Genomic DNA, 21,992 nt, shown 5'->3' on the forward strand with positions numbered 1-21,992 from the left:
GTCATCTCGTTTTTCAATCCTAAATCAATTTCCAGGTTATATCAAAATTAGTTCATGTTTTTTTTTTAATTGTGCTAAAACAGCATGTTCCATTGCATACAATATTAGCAATACTACATGCTATGTTTATGTTACATATTTCACAGTTCATAGTTAATATTCATATAGCAGTACATTATTGCAATATACAGAGTCGGTTAAAATAGATATTACAATCCAAAAATTAAAATAAATAAAAAATTATCTACTCTACACAATATATGATCAACTAGCAATTATAAATCTTATGCTTAAGTACATTACAAATCCACAATTAATTAATACATTACAAATACACCTTACACATCCACAATTAAATTATCTATGTACTATATAGAATCAATCCGCTCGCCAGTTACAAAGCTTATGCCTAAATGCATTATCAGAAAAATTTTGTACAAGTGTTGCAATATTACATACTATGTTTATATTGTTAATCGAATTTGATATATGTAGAATAGTTCATAGTTATCTAGCAATACACCATTGTAATAGATAGAGTCAAATTTAAATTATACCTTACAAATTCAAAATTTTACATATGTATTACAAATCCACAATTTAAATTGTACCTTACAATGTTCATGTTATTCTCTAGATTACATCAAGGTCAATTACATTATTGTTCCTCGGAAAAAAATCAATACTATCGCGTCTGCGCACATCTCACAATTTACGAGCTATGCACAAGGTCACTTCCGATCTTCAGTCAGATACAAATAAAATGATACTTCTGAATAATTTCAAGTTAGAAATATGGTCGAGCATAAAAAGTCGTATGAAACTTGCCTATAATGGTAATTAAGACTCTCGTATGAAAATTATGAAACTCGCTTGCTCTCGTTTCATAAACAAACATATTCGTGTCTTAATTACTATCATTATAGGCTCGTTGCATAATGTACTATTAGAGATACATATGGATTTCAGATGGCGGATGAATGTATCGTATTTGTGTTACCTTTTGAGAATCAGCGCAAATATTTCATAGTTTATCCACTTGTTACACCTTTTGTTGTGACATCCTTTAGTTAGAAAATTTGCTTATACGATGAGAAAATTCTAAGTCAGATATCCTTAATCGGCACACCCGCCTACTCCAGAGGAACAGAACCTATGTCCTCTTGGGTTAGTAGGCACATCTTACTGCATGTACTATTTAAACATGCGACCCATTGCCACTCAACATGTGACCTCGGTGTACTCGGGAGTCTGACAACCGGCCTGTCTTCCTTGTTGTATTAAGGACGCTTAGCATGCACTGGGAATGCAGATGAGTTCGTCGTCCGACACAGACTGAACTTCTAAAGGTGCGGGTTAAGTTCAAAGGTCAGTGTCTCCCTCGCTGCTTAATGCAAATTTCGGTTATCTCAAGTTTGCAAACTAAACGGAGGCGGCATACCTTCACAATGGAATGTCAAGAAGACGTTCTTGGAGCTAAGTAGTCTATACTAACAATAAATCTGTAGCCAAAATTTTTCTGGTAATTTTGGATTTTCCAAACATTATTAGTGTTAACATGTATATTTAACCATCCTCAAACCGAAAATCGCTTTTTTGACATTTTTGTTTGTATGTCTGTCTATCTGTCTGGACGTTTGTTACCTTTTCAAGCGATAATAGCTGAACGGATTTCGATGAAAACTGGAATATAAATTAATTTTATTGTAACTTAGATTTTAGGCTATATTACATTAAAAATACGTTATTTAAAAGGAGGGTTATAAGGTGGCCAGAATTAAATAAATCGAAATATCTCGTTTATTATTAATTTTTGTGAAAAATATTACATAACAAAGGTTTCTTTACAAATTATTTGCGATAAGTTTTATTCTTTGAAAATTTTTGATAGGACTGATATTTAATGAGATAAATGAGTTTTAAAATTAAAATAACTGCTATCTAAGGCGGTGTAATGAAATAAAAAACAAATGACTTCGTGTATAAGGGGCCTTGGACAACAACAATCGAAAGCTATGAAGCACAGCGTACAGAGAATGTTTCTGTGTTTGTATGAAGTAATATCAGAAGCTAAATTAACCGATTTGTATAATTAATTATTATTTCACCATTGGAAAGTGTAGTTTCTCTAGATGAATATAATGCTATAATGTTATTACAGTAACTTCTGAGTGAATCGAGGACTGGCAAGATTAAAATAGCTTCTTATGCACAGAAAACTTGATAGGCTATTCTGTACATTTTTATTCTATGCAAACTTTTGATAGGACTGATATTTAAGGATATACAGGACTTAAAATAACAATACAATACATTTTCACCGCCGCCTCAGATTATACTGTAGAGTTGTTATTCCTGCAGCAACTTCTATGTGCAAAATATAAAATTTTTGAGTAGTAAGAAAAAACACATTTATTCATTCCATGGCAATGGTACATAGGAGATCGTGAATTCTTACATTTTCGAAAAAAGAAATATAATTTCATTTCACGTATCACTATTAAAGTTATTTGAAGGGTTCAGAACCATAGTGGGCCAAGCGCCATTTACTGAAGACGTAGAAAACAAGGTTTAAAATTAAGTTATTAGTCCGTAATTCAATGGATACATAGAGCAAGTAAAATAAAGTATACACATTAAATCTAAAAGATATGTCAATCTTCATTAAACTATGGTTGCATGTAATAACAATTAAGAAACATGTTAAAGGAATTGTCATTGCATCAAATGATTGCTCTCTGGACCAAAATGATCGCATTTTAATTATTTAAATACAATTTAAATTAAGTAACATATTGAACGATTTATTCTTCTATCAAACACGAATGTTCTCTGGATCAAATGTCGTATTTAATTATGTAATTATTTCGTACTAGCCGTACCCGTGCGCTCCGCTGCACCCGTTAGAAATAAATATAAAGTAATTATATAATTAAAATAGGACATTTGATCCAGGGAACATTCGTGTTTGATAGAAGGATAAGTCGTTTATTATGTTACTTAATTTAAATTGAATTAAAAAATTAAAATGCGATCATTTTGATCTAGAGACCACTCATTTGGTCATAAAAATTAGTTTAGGAAATACAGGAAACGAATATACAGAATACTCTATCAAGTTTTCTGTGCATAAGAATCTATTTCAATCTTACCTGTCCTCGATTCACTCAGAAGTTACTGTGATAACATTGTAGCATATGTCCATCCAGAGAAACTACACTTTCCAATGGTGAATTAATAATTAATTATACAAATCGGTTAATTTAGCTTCCGATATTACCATACAAACACAGAAACAGTGTCTGTAGGCTATCTTTCATAGCTTTCGATTGTTGCTGTCCAAGGCCCCTTATAGACGAAGTCATTTGTTTTTTAATTCATTACACGGCCTTAGATGGCAGTTATTTTAATTTTAAAACTCATTTATGTCATTAAATATCAGTCCTATCAAAATTTTTCAATGAATAAAACTTATCGCAAATTATTTTTAAAGAAACGTTTGTGATGTAACATTTTTCACAAAAATCAATAATAAGCGAGATATTTCGATTTATTTAATTCGGGCCCCTTATAACCCCTCTTTTAAATAATGTATTTTGAATGCCATATAGCCTAAAATCTAAATTACAACGAACTTAATTTATATTCCAATTTTCATCGAAATCCGTTCAGCCATTATCGCGTGAAAAGGTAACAAACATACAGACAGACAGACAGACATACAAACAAAAATTTCAAAAAAGCGATTTTCGGTTTCAGGGTGGTTAATTATATATGTTAGGACCAATTATTTTTGGAAAATCGAAAATTACCAGAAAAATTTCGGCTACAGATTTATTATTAGTATAGATTTATTTCTGAGTGCAGCGGAGAGCACTGGTACGGCTAGTTGTGTAATATTTCTGTCAAATATTCTGTGTTGACAAACATCTCTTCCGATATTTGGGAACTACTTACAAGATCCGAGCTCAAGGGGTATCGCTCTACTGTAGATTTGCAATATCAGCTTGCTTTTGTGTAGATGCTTGGCACATTATATGCTTTGGTAATAATCTTCACAACATATCAACCAGATGTTCCAGATTAATGGAGAAAATTTATACAGAATGAAACAAAGAGTCGAAGTCAGGATAGGAGAAGAAATGTCAGAAGAAAGTGAAATAGGGAGAGGAGTACGACAAGGATGCCCTTCATCATGTATCTACTTGGAGAATTTGGTGAAGAACTATTTTCAGAACATGGGAGGGGTAAAAGTAGGAGGAAGAAGAATAAAGTGCATAAGATTTTCTGATGATATAGCGTTTTTAGCAGAAGAGAAGATGATACTAAGGGATATGCTACAAGGAGCTAAATGACAGCTGTGAGCAGTATGGGATGAAGATAAATGCAAACAAAACGAAGACCATGGTTATCGCAAAACGTTTTCACAAAAAAAAAAAAGTATTTTGACTACGGTTGTTTTATGAGAACCACTGAAAATTTTCACTCCTATAATATAGGCCTATGTTGTTTTCCCCCTAACAACTAATTTAGTAGAAGGCCTCTACAATACGCTCACCACATGCTTAATATCTCAAATTTTCATTTTTTTGGGCTATGGTTCTTTTTTTAAAAAGTCATTCATTTGTATTCATTATTTGGATTAAGTATTTAAATTTTGATATAAAATTGAATTTTATTTCAACTTTAAGATTGTAGACTGTAGGTATTTAGAAAGAAAATACCAAGTAATTGCTAGAGATAATATGTGAGATAATACAGTATTTTAAACCACTTTTTACAGACGAACTCAGAACAGTGCAAACATCTTTGGATGGTACACAACTATTTTTAACAAAATAATCTGCCCTCAATTAGGGTGACCATAAAGATCCAGAATAAAAGCACTAGCGGTACAGAATAACTTAGAAAGACAAAAAGATTAAAATAGAGGAATTGTTTAGTAAAACATCTAGAGAAATGAAAACCCAATAGAATCATCAATGGCCAAAATATGAATGGTAATGTAATATTTGGATTGAATCCTTAATAATATTCAATAAAATTTTTTGAATTTCAAAAAATCGGAAACCGAGTCTTTTTAAAATATTCCATGTGAATTTAGGAAGTGTGCCACGTGCACCAAACAAAAGACCAGAAACACTCCACTGACTAGTGGGAATGTTATATTTCTCACTTAGATAAGGGATGCAGGACTCATAAATGGATTTCTTCTCCTCATCGACGTGTTGTGCCTGCAGGGCATTCCTCTCGAATCGGATTGTAGGATCAAGGACTAATCCCTTAGATTGAGTCCTGTGGATGGCTACAATATCTGCTCTTCTGTTCGAATCTAAGGATGAAACGCAGTGGATCTCCTCGTATACTTCCCATCCACGACGCTTGAGGACATCAGCAATACCGGTCCTGGCCTTATGGTGTCGATTGTTGAGCAGCAGCTCCGTTTTTCGACAGAATCCCAACACGTAACCAAGAGTTTCCGTCTCGTTGCAGCCGGGATGGCGACAACGGGTTGTGTTGAAACTTCTGCTGGGCACAGATCTAACCGTAGATAGATTGCTGGACATTTTAATTGCATTAATGTATTCTGAAGTTGATAAATTTGCTGGTTACGGTATTGATGTTTACGGTGTAACATTGTTCTCATGTTATTATCAATCAGACAGAAAAAAGTATAATTTTGATTCTGTTTTGGTAACGGAGACTGGAAGATAGACGAAAACAAATTTTCACTTCGTACAACACTACACAGAAAGAAAGATTAACACTCTGTTGTGTCATGCACGACTCTAAGATCTTTAATTTTGCTCAAGATGACAACAAATTAAGATCACATTGTAGCCAACTTAACAGAAGGAGCTGCGTAAGAGAGGTTTCACTTGCCGTGAGTAACATTTTGATTAAACTCATACAATGAGGTCTTAAAGCACGAGAATTAAATTTTAACTACTTGAAGCATTAATTATAATAAAGATAAACTCAACTTCTTTATTACATCATTTGCGACATTGTACTAGTTAAACTTGTTCAGCAAGAAACTTCAAAACACAGAACACGGTGACGTTAATTAACCCGTTAAATGTTAGTTTAAACCTGGACGTCTGGAAATTGAATGAGGTGTTTCTATTTCTAGAATATGTATATATATATATATATATATATATATATATATATATATATATATATATATATATACATATATATGGGTTGTTTCATCTCAAATCGACCGAAATATAGAGAAAATTGACCTTACAATTTTTAAATACAATGAAACTTTTTCTGTCCGTTGACAACTGTGATACAATGCTTTGTGCAAAGTTTGAGGAATCAAAATTTCATAGTTTTTAAATTAAAAATATTTAAATTTGTCGTATTTTCATAAAATTAGCAACTTTAAACTGTTGTCGCTCCGAAACCCTTTCACCCAATGATCAAAATCATGGTTTATTTTGATGCTGAGGAATTAAAGTTTATGTTGACATGTATACAATTTTTCTTACATTTATAGAAAATGAGAAATTTATTTTTTTCTTCATTAAGACGCCTTTGTCCACGAAACAATATTTTAAAAATATATGGTTAGATTCCGCATTGAAAGTATAAAGAAACACATATATTTTACTGGTGCACCGTTAATAAGAAAGTATTGAAAATATTAAAAAGAAAAAGAAAATAAATAGTACGCGCGTGAGCTAACCAGCTGACTGTGAGGCGGGAGCTAGCCGAGGCAAGCAAGGCCAGGAGACAAACACTTGATGTTTCATCTATTAGCGCATAGCTGGGCTAGCTTTATCACAAGTTTTCATAAACACAGGAGTAAAATGACACCCAACGCTCGCTTATCTTCAGCTCTCGGCCAGTGTGTGCGATACTGCGCCGTTCAAGTCTAGTCGTGTGAATATAATTTATTTAATACCCTCGAAACTTATTGCCGAGCCACTAAGCAAACAATGCCGAATCCCTCTTAATAATGCAAGGTTTTCTCTCAATATTTTTTACATTTTTACGAATGGGCAAAAAGCATAAAAGTAAGTAAAATCAGATTCTCTGTATACAATAAAAATAAGTATTACTTCTTATCATAACCTACCAAATGTCAGCTTCAAAATAAGCTCCCGTTCAATGTTCTGCAGTAAACGGTTCCAGAGTTCCGAGCGCTGAAAGAGGCTTGTTTTTATGAAATACGCTAAATTTGTCGCTCAATAGTACGAAAACCGTTTGATTTTCGATAGCATATTTTTGAAAATCCACTCTCCTCACCACCTTGTATAAATAGGGAAAAAATTAAAGTATTAAAAAAATGCGAGGTTTTTTACTGATCGATTTCATATGGAATAGCCCATATATTAGTCAGTTTACAATGCCTTTTGACATTTTCTGACAGCCAAATATTAATTTACAGTCACTGATAAATGCATCGCACTGCAAGATACCACTCCCCTCTATCTCTCCATAGGTCTTCTCCTAATTGTCTTCTGCCCATAGCTTCCTGAATGCCCTTTTTCCATGTTGTCATAGCTCTTCCTCTTTTTCTTCTTCTTGATGGGGTCCAATCATATGCCAACCTTGGTAATCTTCCCGTATTCATTCACATCATATGCCCATAATATAATAGTTGTTTTGTGAAAATATCCTCTATAATATCATTCTTAACTTGCATTTTCTCTCTGATTATATCGTTTATAATTTTATCTCTTCTTGAAATGCCTGCCGATCGTCTCCAATAATCCATTTCTAGGACCAAAAATTTATTTTTGAATGAGTTTTGCAATTACCAAGTTTCTGCCCCATATAAAGTTGTACTTCTCACAATTGATTTATAAATTTTATGTCTAGTTTCAATTCTAATTTTATTATCCCACAATACTCCATTAAGAATGGATACTGCATATTTTCCTTTCTTCAAACGTTCTTTCATTTCTACAGGGTTCCTTCCATCATCTGTGATTGTAACACCTAAATATTATTTCCAGAATATCCTACTTAATTAAAATATAAATATTTGAATTCTAATAATGTAATGTGTATCAGTAAATTGAGTTTATATCTTTCACAATTAAAACTCTTCTGCATCACTATGGTAACAAATATCTTCCTATATTAGCCTTCACAATATCTTGATTTTTAATATTCATACGATTGTTATTTTGTTACCAATAAGTCAAGCTTTAAATTTAACATATTTATCTAATCACTTATATCTTGAATATATATTTTTTACGTTTGTATTTATAATTTATGATCATAAACTTTATCCAGGGAATTGGAGAAACCAAACGTACGCCTTTTAAAGAAGGGTGTACGCTTTTATACAGGGCGTTTCAAAAGTGATGATCAATAATTTTCAGATGAAAAGTAACCACAAACTAAAAGAAGCAAAATAGCTGCGACAAACATTAATCCGCCAATTGACCTTACATAGAGAAGGGCCTTACATTGGCCTCCTAGGTCACCGGATTTAAATCCGATTACATATCTGTTTTTGGGGTCATGTAAAATGCCTGGTTTACACATCAAATGTCGACACACTTCAGGAATTGCGTTTTCGGAATGAACATGTCTTTCAGCAAATAAGGAACGATCCAGGACTGCCAGAGAGGATTCCCTGTTCACTACAGAGAAGAGCATAACGTTGCGTTTAAATGCGTGGACAGCATTTTCAACATCTGCTTTAGGTAAAATTCAGTTATGGATGTCTGTACGTCTGCTTTTAGTCAGGGAAGATTCTCAGCAGAAAATGTGCATTATCTCGACAATGATTAATTTGCAGAACAATGTGTATTGGAGCTCTTTTGTTTGGGTTAGTTTGTACTTTTCATCTGTAAATTAATTGAAGCGTCGGCTGGAACAACGTTGTAAGTTATAAAATTTTCATTCGGCGTGTTTCCGTGTAATAATGTTGTATGTCATGTTACCTTGCTATACTTTTTGGCTTGCAACTGTCCATCAATGCAGTACTTGAAATTTGTCCACTCAAAAGTTTGGTACCCTATAAGAACAACGTTGTACGTGTACACATTTTTGCACCTCCTGTAAATTTTACCAAATGTAACTTATACCGTTGTTTCAGCCGACGCTTCAATTATTGACCATTACTTTTGAAACACCCTGTGTATATAAACCGGAAGCAGTGTTATCACAGAGAAGAAATCAATGGTACATTAATAAGTACTCTAATTTATATTTAAATTCGTAGCTAATTGTTTAGAAGGAAATAAAGTGTTGTTTTCAAAATTATATGCTTCGGAAACTATTGGGTAGTATCGGACATCGGGTAATATCGGACAGTGAGTTTCTTTCATCTACCACACGATAATAGTACCTGATTGACATGGTTACGTTTCTGTGATGTCGCATAGAGAAACGTAACCATGTCATTCAGGTACTACCATATGGTGGTAGATGAAAAAAACGCACTGTCCGATACTACCCGACTCTCCCCTATATACTATATAAACAATTAAAGAGTAGTACATTATGCAACGAGCCTATGATGGTAGTAATTAAGACGCGAGTATGTTTATGAAACGAGCGCAAGCGAGTTTCATAATTTTCATACGAGAGTCTTAATTACTACCATTATAGGCAAGTTTCATACGACATTTTATGCCCGACCATATTTCTAACTTGAAATTATTCATAAGTATTCATGTTATTCTTATCTGACTGGGGAGCGGAACTGACCTTGTGCAATATCTCGTAAATTGTGAGATGTGCGCAGACGCGAAAGTATTGATTTTTTCCGGGAAACAATTGTCATTGACCTTGATATATCTAGAGAGTAAAATAAACATTTATCTTGATATAACCTTGAAATTGATTTAGACATTGAAAAACGAGATGACAAATTGAATTTTTTTGAATATTATTTACAATTAACGTTAATTATTATAGTAACAGAACATAACCTTCTGCGACAGTATTTGATTTCCAGCCTCCGTGACGTTTCGCTAGTTGTCTTTCGATTGCATATCCGAGAATAAACGATACTTGCGCTTTCATATTGCTACAATGGTGTTTTCTGATTGGTGGAACACCTGAACTTTAATGAATAGGTGTACTTTAATGAGGTCCATTAAAGGGCTGCTACCAGGTGTATAATAACTACATTTCGGCATGGTCGAGCATAAAAAAAATTACAAAACTGATGTCACTAAGTGCAACAAGGATAACATTATACAAGTGTGGAAACTCACGAGTATGAAGAAGGACTATAATGTATTATCATCTGGACCGCCAAGCTTTGGGTGTAACTTCTCTAGTGCTATAACATGGAAAGGAGATATGGAAACCTTAAATAACTTCTTCGTCAATGTTGGAACTTCATTGGCAGACAAGATCCCCTATGCGCCAAGACAACGTTCGAGCATATAACATCTCCTATCTTTGTAACACAGATAACCAGCGAAGAAGTCGAGAAGGAGGTTAAGAATATAGAATGGAGCAACACGAGAAGATGAAGTTTCTGTTTCTTAAATAACTTTTGCTCCTTAGTAAGTTCTGTGCTGCCATACATTTTTAATCTCTGCATAGAACGTGGATTTATGCACTCCAAGCTTAAAGAATAGACCTACACTTTAATAACACCAATATACTCCTACAGGGACATCATTTTATTTTTTACTAACATTTCTTATATCTACCAGGCTATACCTTTGGATCAACGATTAAGAACCGGAAACACCGTTTTCTACCCCTTTCCACGACTAGAGTTCGATGATACTGGCGTAATATACAAACAGATCACTTTACTAGGTATAGGAGGGAAGAAAAGTAGTTCATCTATTACGTAAACTAGGAAATATCGTGATTTTGAGTTTGTTAATTTTCCTTAGGTTTTTGTTTAATGAAAATGCAGTACAGTATTAACAATGAGTGTTTTTACTCACGAATTGAGCTTTCCATGCGGACGTATTCCTTATACAGTGTATATTATATGGGAGACTGTTGTACCTTCAGCATAGTGTACCTTTGAACATTTTTTGTTTTTTAATTTTTTCTGCTACCTAGAGGACTCAAACTGAAGCAGATTGTAGAGAAAGCCGCTAAGTAGCTCTGGTCGTAGTTTCAGTTTGATTTATTGTAAATTGTGAGTACCGTCAACAAAAGATTTTCTAGTACCAAAAGTAAATATTTCGTTCATTGACATATGTTTTTTAATACAAAACCAGATTGTATTTGTTGATATCTTTCAAGTACGGTGTGTTGCCTATCATCTGGTGAGTGATAACATATTTTAATTTCCTTGATTTATTCCAATCTCTAGTTTTGGGAGCCAAATTTGTTTAAAAGAGCACCCTCTTGTACCTTTGAACACAAAATAACTTTTACCATGGAAAATGTTTCAAAGTACACGAAACTACAGGTTTTTATTTTTCTTTTATTTTAAGATCATGTCACGAAGTAAGTCTGGAGTTAAGAGGCCCCCAATTGATTCGGATGTATTAAAGAAAGCTGCAGAAGCAGTTATTGCTCCTCCAGGAAATAAAATCTCAATCAGAGAAGCCTGCTCTGGTTTATGATTTCAATTTCAATTTCAATTTTATTTATTTCAAATATACAGAATAAAGAAATATAATTACAAAACAAACAAAGAGAAATACAAATAAAATAATACAAGCAATATAAAAAAGAAGATACAGTAGTATTAACAAAATTTGAGACCGAATTACCAGCGCTGTATATGATGGCATATACATTTCAAATATGATTGTCAATTTTTACAGATATATTCCCACCTATATTCCATGTGTTCCAACTTACAAGAGGGTATGTTCTAAGGTACATGAACCTGTTGTACCTTTGAACACATTACATATCCCTTCATTTTATTTTTTCCATCTTTAATAGATATATAAAACGGGAAAATACATACAGGATGTTGTAAAGGAATCTTCAATAATTATTTCAAGAATTTTTTGATTTAAAAAGTTTCATTTCCAAAAATTAGAAAAAAAAAATGTGAAAAGTGTTTAAAGGTACAAGAGTCTCCCCTGCCGTCTATAGCACATTAGCGTACAATATAGAGAATGAAGTTAAATTGAAAAATAATCATAATATGGATATTTAAACAGATTTTTGAAAATGGTGGCCGTTCATTTCGATACAGGCTTCAGTTCTAATGTGCACACTATCCCACTATAGACTATTGCACGTAATTCCAATTACGAGGTTCGTACTTCGTATCAGTAACTCATGTTGGAATAATTCTGTACCTACTCTATAAAAAGACACCTTACGTACTGTAAATTCAATCTTCACTTCTGCCCGATCCGAAAAGATAAAATTACTCAGACATGCTATCTACTGTCCTTCCAAGTGGTTTTGTCGCAGCGTCGTAGAAAGGGAGGAAATCACGTGCCAGTTATTTACTTAACGAGGCCCTTTTATTTAAGTTATTTTAAACAATTGTATGGGTAGACCTATATTACGTAGACGTCCAATTCCTAACAGAAATTAATGTCCTCAGAAAAGAGCTAAGACAGCCCAGCCACTAGCCTTTACAGAGAGGCGAATAGAAGTAGGTGGGGAAACCGGGATGCGATGTAGGCAAATGGAAAATAATTCAATATTGAAAGCTTTTTCCTCACTGGAAAACGAGAACATATTTTTGGAACGTACTGTTTATTATGACTGTATATGCGGTGTTGGATCTGTGTGGAGGACGACTGAACTTCCTTAGTAGAAGGGGTGGGAGTGAAGTACATTCAAAAACTCAGGTACAATAAAAATTGAAGTAAAAATAAAGTGATGTCCCTGTATGTGAATAATGATAACATTACAAAACAGGCGATTACAGCTCTACATTTATATTGTGGAACATATCAGTATATTATTTTGCAATTCTATGGTTGAAAGACATTATTTTAAATATCAATACAGATTTTTATAATGACTATTTATGCTTTACAAGAAATATGCGCACAGAAGATAGCTTATGGAGTTAAACATTGTAACAAAACTTAAGCTATATTTTCAAATATAAAAAAGCTTTCGTTACCTTCTTTAAAATTATTCTATTAGACAAGCATAATTCCTTGATTGAGGTTCTGGCACATATGTAAATATATTATCAGGCTGTATATCTCACTTGACGATATGTGTCAGAGGAAGAACAATTGTATTAGGCTGTAGGTTTGGGTGGAACTTATAAATCCAACCTCCATCCGTTAATTTTACTACAGAAAAAAGTATTTAAAAGTATACGTCACCAACATCGTAAGATGAAGATTACATTTAAAATTTGTTTAAAAAAGGAGAAAGATTACTCAACTGAACTGTTGTTTAAACATTTCAAAATTTTCAACATTAAACAAATTTATTATTTTATTTTATTCAAATATTTTAACAAAAGTTTTAATAACTATGAAAGGTAAATAAGTTACATAAAAAGAGAACTAAAAATATGAATTTCTCTGCGTTTATTTATTTGTCTATTTATGTCCATAACAGGGCAAAGCCCCAATTACAATAGACAGTACAGATAAAAAAACATAGAATTGCATATAACACGGAAAAAGAGGTGAAACAGATACAAGTGTAATTACGAATTAAAAATGGAAAAGAGAAGAAAAAAACAAATAGATACCACCTAAATAAAAGACACAGATACGGATATAAATGAAAAACACCAAATAAAAACAAATCAAAAATAGCCAAGTACAGACATCACAGCCAAAAATGCAAAATGTAGGCGTAGCTATAATTGGCAAATTGCAGAGCAAATACAACACCATGTTAATAAATTCAATATACAGCACTACACAGCAGGCCCAATAGGCTCAATTAATTTATTAAAAAAACTCACCAACACAGAACATGTGTTTCAAGTAATGCTTTACGTAACTTTTTCTTGTACATATTGTACGATAACGAGAAATCTAAATCCTGTTTATTTGATAGATGATTGTAAGTTCGAAGCATTAATAAAAGTGGAGACATTTTATGAGATAGTGCTTTTGTTGTCTGTAAATAAAAGATAGATCGCTTTCTCAAATTTGATTTACCAATATCGAAACTAATTAGCTGTAGAAGATCAGGGTTGTCTATTAAGCCATTTATGGTTTTGAACAAATACATTTGTTGTGCTCTTATCCTGCGACTACTGAGAGATGGTACATTATCTGAACCTAAATGTAAAACCTATGCAGCTTTTTATCATAACATGAGTCAAGGTCCTAGGTAATTAAAAAAATTATTGTACTATTATTTTAACCAATAATCCTCCTCAAATAATTAATAGTATAATAAAAAATTGTATTGGATTAATAGTTTGGGTTTAAAGATATTTAACACTCTTTATCTGTAATTTATTCACTCTCAATCTTACCTTGTTTCTATTGGAATTCCCTCTTGAGCACGAGTCTTATTCAGGAGTGGGCTAATTTATATTATATTATATTAACTTGTATTCATTTGTAATTACTAGCATTAAATAAATAAATAAATAAATAAATAAATAAATAAATAAATAAATAAATAAATAAATAAATAAATAAATAAATAAATAAATAAGTAAATAAATCTGAAGCCTAACTGGTGTAATATGTAGATAATCGGCGATGTGTACAATGGAGGGGAAAGGAACTGGCCGTTCTACTTCATTATGTCCTGGCCTAGTTGCCTCATAAGTGGTGCCTTGTTGGTATCACTTGTGAGGTTCAGACCTATCTTCTGACAGTCATGTGTTAGTTATACTTTGTGCAATGAGGCAGTCCTGTTATTGGGAAAGCTGAAAGAGTGTCTTTCTAAATAAATAATAAAAAACAGACAAGATGAAAGACATGAATATTTCACCGAGTCAAATATTAAAATAATCCATAAATATGAAGTAATTTCTACACTGCTTATAGGCTACCTTATTAAAACCTTAATTTGTAAGTAGCTTGAACACCGGGTAAAATTATAGCCAAATGCAACCAAATTCTGGTTAGATTATAAAGATATAGCAATATCCCAAGTAAGCAACAACGAAGATATTACAAAATAAATTTTATATTACCTCCATTTTAAGTGACAATCTAGTTTACAATGTTTATAAAAAGAAAAACCGCAAATTGAAAACTTACGGTGGAATAAACATATTACATATTTATGCACTAGATTACGTAAAACAATTTATATCTTTGTTATACTTCAGTCATATTTACCAGTTAATATTTTACGTCTCATTTATTTAGCTTTATTTCAATCCATTCTCCAGTATGGAATTTTAGTGTGGGGACATGCATGTATTTCTAATCTCACTCCACTAATACTTATTCAGAAAAGAATAATTAAAATATACCTTAATAAACCAATTGACTACTCATCCGAGCTTTTGTTCACTGATTTTAATGTTTTGAAAATTAAACAGATTTATTATATTGCCTTATTGATCTTCATACATAAAAATCGTAATAAATTCAAATAGTATCATAAATATGGAACTAAAAGATCCGATTTTATACGACTAGAGGAACCAAAGTGTTTCACAAACACAGCTCTGAGCCATGGTACCTACTTTGGTCCAAGGTTATACAATAAAATAATTGATAAATACACAAATTTGGAAAATTTTAGTATCAGAAATTTAAAAAATAGCGTTTGAAATTTAATTTTTAAAGAATATATATATATATATATATATATATATATATATATATATATATATATATTTGTATGACTTAAATTGCTAAAATTAAAGTTGTATTTCTAATCCATTTTGAATCTTGTGTACACTACTTTTAACACTTGAATATAATTAATTGATTAACTAGCGGACTTACTCGTGTTAATTATGTAAGATTTGTGCCGTGATCTAGTAGGCAGTCGACCTGGTTGGCGAGTTGGTATAGCGCTGGCCTTCTATGCCCAAGGTTGCGGGTTCGATCCCGGGCCAGGTCGATGGCATTTAAGTGTGCTTAAATGCGACAGACTCATGTCAGTAGATTTACTGGCATGTAAAAGAACTCCTGCGGGACAAAATTCCGGCACATCCGGGGACGCTGATATAACCTCTGCAGTTGCGAGCGTCGTTAAATAAAACACAACATTTTTTTTTTCTGGTAGGCTCTGAGGATGGTGCGTGATGCACCGAAACAGCTGTAAGCCGCACAAATCTTACATAATTAACACGAGTAAGTCCACTAGTTAATCAATTAATTATATATTTAAATTTAATTTATTGCTGTAATTTTTTCTTCTTGACCCAGTTCGCGTTTATCTTTGTGTTTAGATATCTCCCTGAGCACGAGTTTTTACTCCTTCGGGGAAGAACTAAGATCGTATTTTTGTACATGTTATTTTACTAAAATAAACAACAATAAACAACAATTATGTTGACCAGGAGTGTGTTTTTAGAAAAGCGTGTTGTTATACAGGACTCCGTCTAATTTTCTGTAACGTGTAATGTTTTCTTAATATAAAATTAAAGTACAACATTTATTTAAATAATTTTGGCACATCCTGTGTAATATCGGTGAGGTTGATAAATCAATTAGCATTCAGTTTCTATGAACTCTGCAAATGTAACCCTCATGCGGGGTAGAGGGTGAGTTGCAGACACGGAAAGAGAAACAAGGCATGGAAAGGGAGAGTGCGATAGCGGGGGTGGCTTTTTGTTTCTCGGAGGTTAATATTAGATGTTAAAGTAATAACCCTGTGAGACCTGCCCCCGCCTGGTAGCATCCCCCCCACCCGCTCCAGCATATCCCTGAAGGGCACAGAGCTCATTATACAAGCCCGCCGGTATAGTAGCAGATAAAACAAACTAGATACTATCTGATGAAACACTCGCTCAACTAAAAGTCCTGACGAAGGGCCAGAAAATGTAAATGCTACTCTGTGAGAGGGAAGTCTTCCAGTCGGAAAATACGCGTATCTCTTTAATGTGTTATCGCCATATCAGTGTCGTCAGTGGAGAACATTATCTCCGTACCATCTGTCATCCGTCATAAAATACAGCCAGGTCTAGGTAGAATTTTATTGCTATTTTCTCTATTTTTATGTTTGAAATATTCCAAGACTGTACAGGGCTCGATATAGAAGATGGGTATAAATCAGAGGAGGGAGGGGTATTTCCATGGCAGGTCCTGAGAAATTTCCAGTGATGAAATTTGCTTTGAGTGAGATTTTTTTTTTTCAACTTTTCATCAATCTCGCCTAACGTTCCTCATTTTATGCATAATGTATGTATGTTTTGACATGATATTTAAGTGTTTCACGAGCTTAAACTAAATAAATGATAGGCTCGACGAAATGTAATGGCAACATACTGTCATCCTCTGAGGAGTTTAGTGTTGAGAAGAATGCGGTTCCGACTAGTCTAGCGCGGTACTGGAGTGGGAGGGGACAGTGACAGCGGCAGTCTGGAAGGAAGTACAATCATACTGAAAAAATTCGCCCAATTTACGAGAGCAATATGCCTATTAGTTTTCTAACGTATTTTTGGCGAGATAGAGATACAAGTATTGTAGAAAATTTTATTATTATTATTATTATATATATATATATATATATATATATATATATATATTCTGATGACATTTAGGCCATCACAACACCAGAAATACTAATACAATAAAATAAATAAAAAGAAATATCATAATACAACTGCAATAATATAAATGAAAAAAAGAATCATGCTATAAAATTTAGTGATTACTTTACTAATTTAATTCAATTCTGCTAATCAATTTAAATATACTGTACTACTGAACTCACTTGAGAAGTAAAATTGCTTTATTTGTATTTTAAGATATTAACATCAATTGATTTTCGCATGACGTTATAGGAATCTGTTTTTCACGATACCAATCACACATATTCTAAAATTCGAATAGAATAAAACCAAAAAATTTTCCGCAGCATGTTTCCATAAAAATGACTTGTAACAGTGAAATATTTAACATGAGTAATAAATTCATATAATATTAACATAGCTAACATCAGACAGACGTTTGAGCAAAAATTGCAACAATATATTTAATATATTAATAACAAAACCATATAGGCCTAGATAAACAATATGTATATGAAATATTCACACACTACTACAAACTGAAGACTGCATATTTTTGGACGATTAATACTTCCCACTCCGCTCGGCTCGGCTTGGCTGTAGCAACAAAAGGATCTACCTGCAACCCCCCCGCACCGATGGCAAGAATACCTCAGGTCCCAGCGCTAAACTCGTCGGAGGAAGACAGTAGTTACTGTTTCACATTAAATTTATTTAGGTTACTTCTGACATTACATACAGCGTGAATAAAAGTCTGGAGCCATATAAATATCTTCCATATACTTGATTTTCGATTACTATAGCTGTTAGCAGTATTTGTAAAACCAAATGCTCTACCAGTGACACATTCGATTCTAGCTCTTAGCTATCTCAAAAGTCATCATTTTGGATCCAACTTTGGAATTTTAAATGCAAATGGGGTCATATATAGGCATTCAAAATCATGTGAATAAAAAAACACTAATGCAATCTGTTTTGAGGTGTCTCTAATCGCTTTCAAGTTATTTAAAGATAACTGTCATAATGACACAAACATTAGTTACTGCGTCTACAGATATTTGTAACATGGCACAGTACTAAGGAGGCTTTGGAAAAGGTATTTTATGCAATTCTGGTAATTAACTTTTCCTGCTTTACTGTTTGGTTAACCTGTGATAGTTTCAATGCATTAACAATGGTGTAATCTGTTTTGTGATATCTCTAATCGTTTTCAATTCATTCAGTGATAACTGTCACAATGACACAAAAAGAAAATTCTACAAAATGTGTTCAATATGTTGTCCATTTTCGACGATGTACATTTGTAGACGGACATTTTGTAGCATTTCCGGGCTGACTTGAGCACAGGGTTCAATGATACGGTTCTTTAAATGTTCCACGTTGTCATATATAACCTCAAAAGAAAAAGTCAAGGGGTGTTAAATCTGGAGACCTGGCCGGCCATTCTACTGGTCCACGCCGACCATCCAATGTCCAGAGAACTGTTCGTCCAGATAGTTTCGAACAGCAAGATGATAGTGAGGTGGAATGCCATCTTGTTAAAAAAAGATGAGAATTCATCTCCTTCGTTTAGTAAATCAGGAAATATATCTGTGGTGTTTGGGTAAAGGGAGATAAGTCATAAAAATGAGTTCGGAGATAAATGAAAATTAAACTTGGAACCCTTATTATAAATAATTTTCTACACAAATAAAACACATCAACTGCTAGTATTCTTTGATTTTTGCACACCAACTTGTATAATTTAACTTGTGTGTTCATCTGGGGAACAAAATTCCACCTGGACAAAAAAATTACCCCTTTACCCGAACACCACAGATATTTTCTTGCATCATGTTCAAATAAGAAAAGGCACTCAGGTTCTCCGCAATAAAATATGTCCAACAATACGATTTTCCAAATTCTACACCAAATCATTATTTTACTAGCACCTTGCAACATTACTGTGGCTTAACCTACCAAAATGAAGAATGATATCAATTCTTTCACCCTTCGATAACGCTATCACGAAAATCAAGAAATTTTTTATAGGAAAGCTTCAAATAATCACAAAAATGCATTGACACGTGCGGGTTCTTGAGAGCACGAAATACTGGGGCTTTGAGTATTGAAACGGAATTTTCCAATAACGAGTCGCTATTGGTAGTAGTAAAGCTTACAAAATAATGAAATGTTACATGTATGAAGACATAGAATATGAAGTAGATTCGAAATTGTTATTACAAATACAAGTATAAGTCATGGAAAACAAATGGAAAAACTATTTTGCGCAACTACTAAATGTACATAGGCCAAATAGAAATGATCGGGACGAAATTGAAATACAAACTGCTGAGCCATTTATACCCGAACCCACGCTTTCAGAAGTCGAAATTGCGATAGAAAATCTGAAAAAGTACAAGTCTCCAGGTATCGATCAAATTCCAGCAGAATTAATACAAGAGGGTGGGAGTGCATTATATAGCGAAATTTATGAACTTGTACTTGCTATTTGGGAAAAGGAAATTGTACCAGAACAATGGAAGGAGTCCATAATTGTACCTATTTTTAAAAAGGGGGACAAAACCAACTGTGGTAACTTTCGAGGAATATCACTTTTGTTGACGTCGTACAAAATTTTGTCCAATATTCTTTTGAGAAGATTAACTCCGTACGTAGATGAAATTATTGGGGATCATCAGTGAGGTTTTCGGCGTAATAGATCGACTATTGATCAGATTTTTTGTATTCGACAGATAATGGAGAAAAAATGGGAGTATAAGGGTACAGTACATCAGTTATTCATAGATTTCAAAAAGGCTTATGACTCGGTTAAGAGGGAAGTATTATATGACATTCTTATTGAATTTCGTATTCCCAAGAAACTAGTTCGATTAATTAAAATGTGTCTCAGTGAAACATACAGCAGAGTCCGTATAGGTCAGTTTCTATCTGATGCTTTTCCAATTCACTGCGGGCTAAAGCAGGGAGATGCACTATCACCTTTACTTTTTAACTTCGCTCTAGAATATGCCATTAGGAAAGTTCAGGATAACAGGCAGGGTTTTGAATTGAACGGGTTACATCAGCTTCTTGTCTATGCGGATGACGTGAATATGTTAGGAGAAAATACACAAACGATTAGGAAAAACACGGAAATTTTACTTGAAGCAAGTAGAGCGATCGGTTTGGAAGTAAATCCCGAAAAGACAAAGTATATGATTATGTCTCGTGACCAGAATATTGTACGAAATGGAAATATAAAAATTGGAGATTTATCCTTCGAAGAGGTGGAAAAATTCAAATATCTTGGAGCAACAGTAACAAATATAAATGACACTCGGGAGGAAATTAAACGCAGAATAAATATGGGAAATGCGTGTTATTATTCGGTTGAGAAGCTCTTATCATCCAGTCTGATGTCCAAAAATCTGAAAGTTAGAATTTATAAAACAGTTATATTACCGGTTCTTCTATATGCCTGTGAAACTTGGACTCTCACTCTGAGAGAGGAACATAGGTTCAGGGTGTTTGAGAATAAGGTGCTAAGGAAAATATTTGGGTCTAAGCGGGATGAAGTTACAGGAGAATGGAGAAAGTTACACAACACAGAACTACACGCATTGTATTCTTCACCTGACATAATTAGGAACATTAAATCCAGACGTTTGAGATGGGCAGGGCATGTAGCAGGTATGGGCGAATCCAGAAATGCATATAGAGTGTTAGTTGGGAGACCGGAGGGAAAAAGACCTTTAGGGAGGCAGAGACGTAGATGGGAGGGTAATATTAAATTGGATTTGAGGGAGGTGGAGTATGATGATAGAGACTGGATTAATCTTGCACAGGATAGGGACCGCTGTCGGGCTTATATGAGGGCGGCAATGAACCTTCGGGTTCCTTAAAAGCCATTTGTAAGTAAGTAAGTATAAATCATAGAAATTAGCATTAACATTTACCACAAGTTACATAAATAAGATGCTAAAATGTTCAAAAGATAATGGAATGAATTAAGTATGGCCTACAGTATTACTTGTTATCAATTATCATAGTTTACGAAACAGTAATAAAGTGGCGCCGCATATTGGTATTTGTTCGAATCAATACTAACAAGCCATGGCCGACTTAATGCTCGCTTCGCTTCTCAGCAGGTAACTACAGATTCGAGACACAGTTACCAGTTGAAGTATTGATAACAGTAAAAGTAACGGTAACTGTCTTTTGGAAACTTATTTTAAACATATCAGCATGTAAATTCGTTGATAACTGTATATGTATATTACATCTTCGTCGCTTTTGCAGTTGAGACCTTTGGTCCGAGGTGTAGAGACGCTAAAGATCTACTCACCCAAATTGGTACACGCCTACTGTCCCGTACCGGCGATCCTAGATGTATCAATTTCCTTCGTCAACGCATTGGAATAGCGGTTCAGCGAGGGAATGCTGCCTCCATCCTGGGATCATTTCCTAACTCTATTTCGTTAGAAGAGATCTTTCTCATTTAATGTGTAGC

The 21,992-nt window shown here is 33.6% G+C and overlaps 1 protein-coding gene across 1 annotated transcript in view; it reads right to left on the reverse strand.

Moving 5' to 3' along the window:
* The window catches only part of LOC138708147 (lachesin-like), a 692,871-nt gene that overhangs the window by 134,868 nt on the left and 536,011 nt on the right, over nucleotides 1–21,992 (reverse strand). The gene's annotated exons all lie outside the window — the stretch shown is intronic.

The sequence above is a fragment of the Periplaneta americana genome, chromosome 1 (assembly GCF_040183065.1).
Source record: "Periplaneta americana isolate PAMFEO1 chromosome 1, P.americana_PAMFEO1_priV1, whole genome shotgun sequence".
In the NCBI taxonomy this organism is placed as follows: domain Eukaryota; kingdom Metazoa; phylum Arthropoda; class Insecta; order Blattodea; family Blattidae; genus Periplaneta; species Periplaneta americana.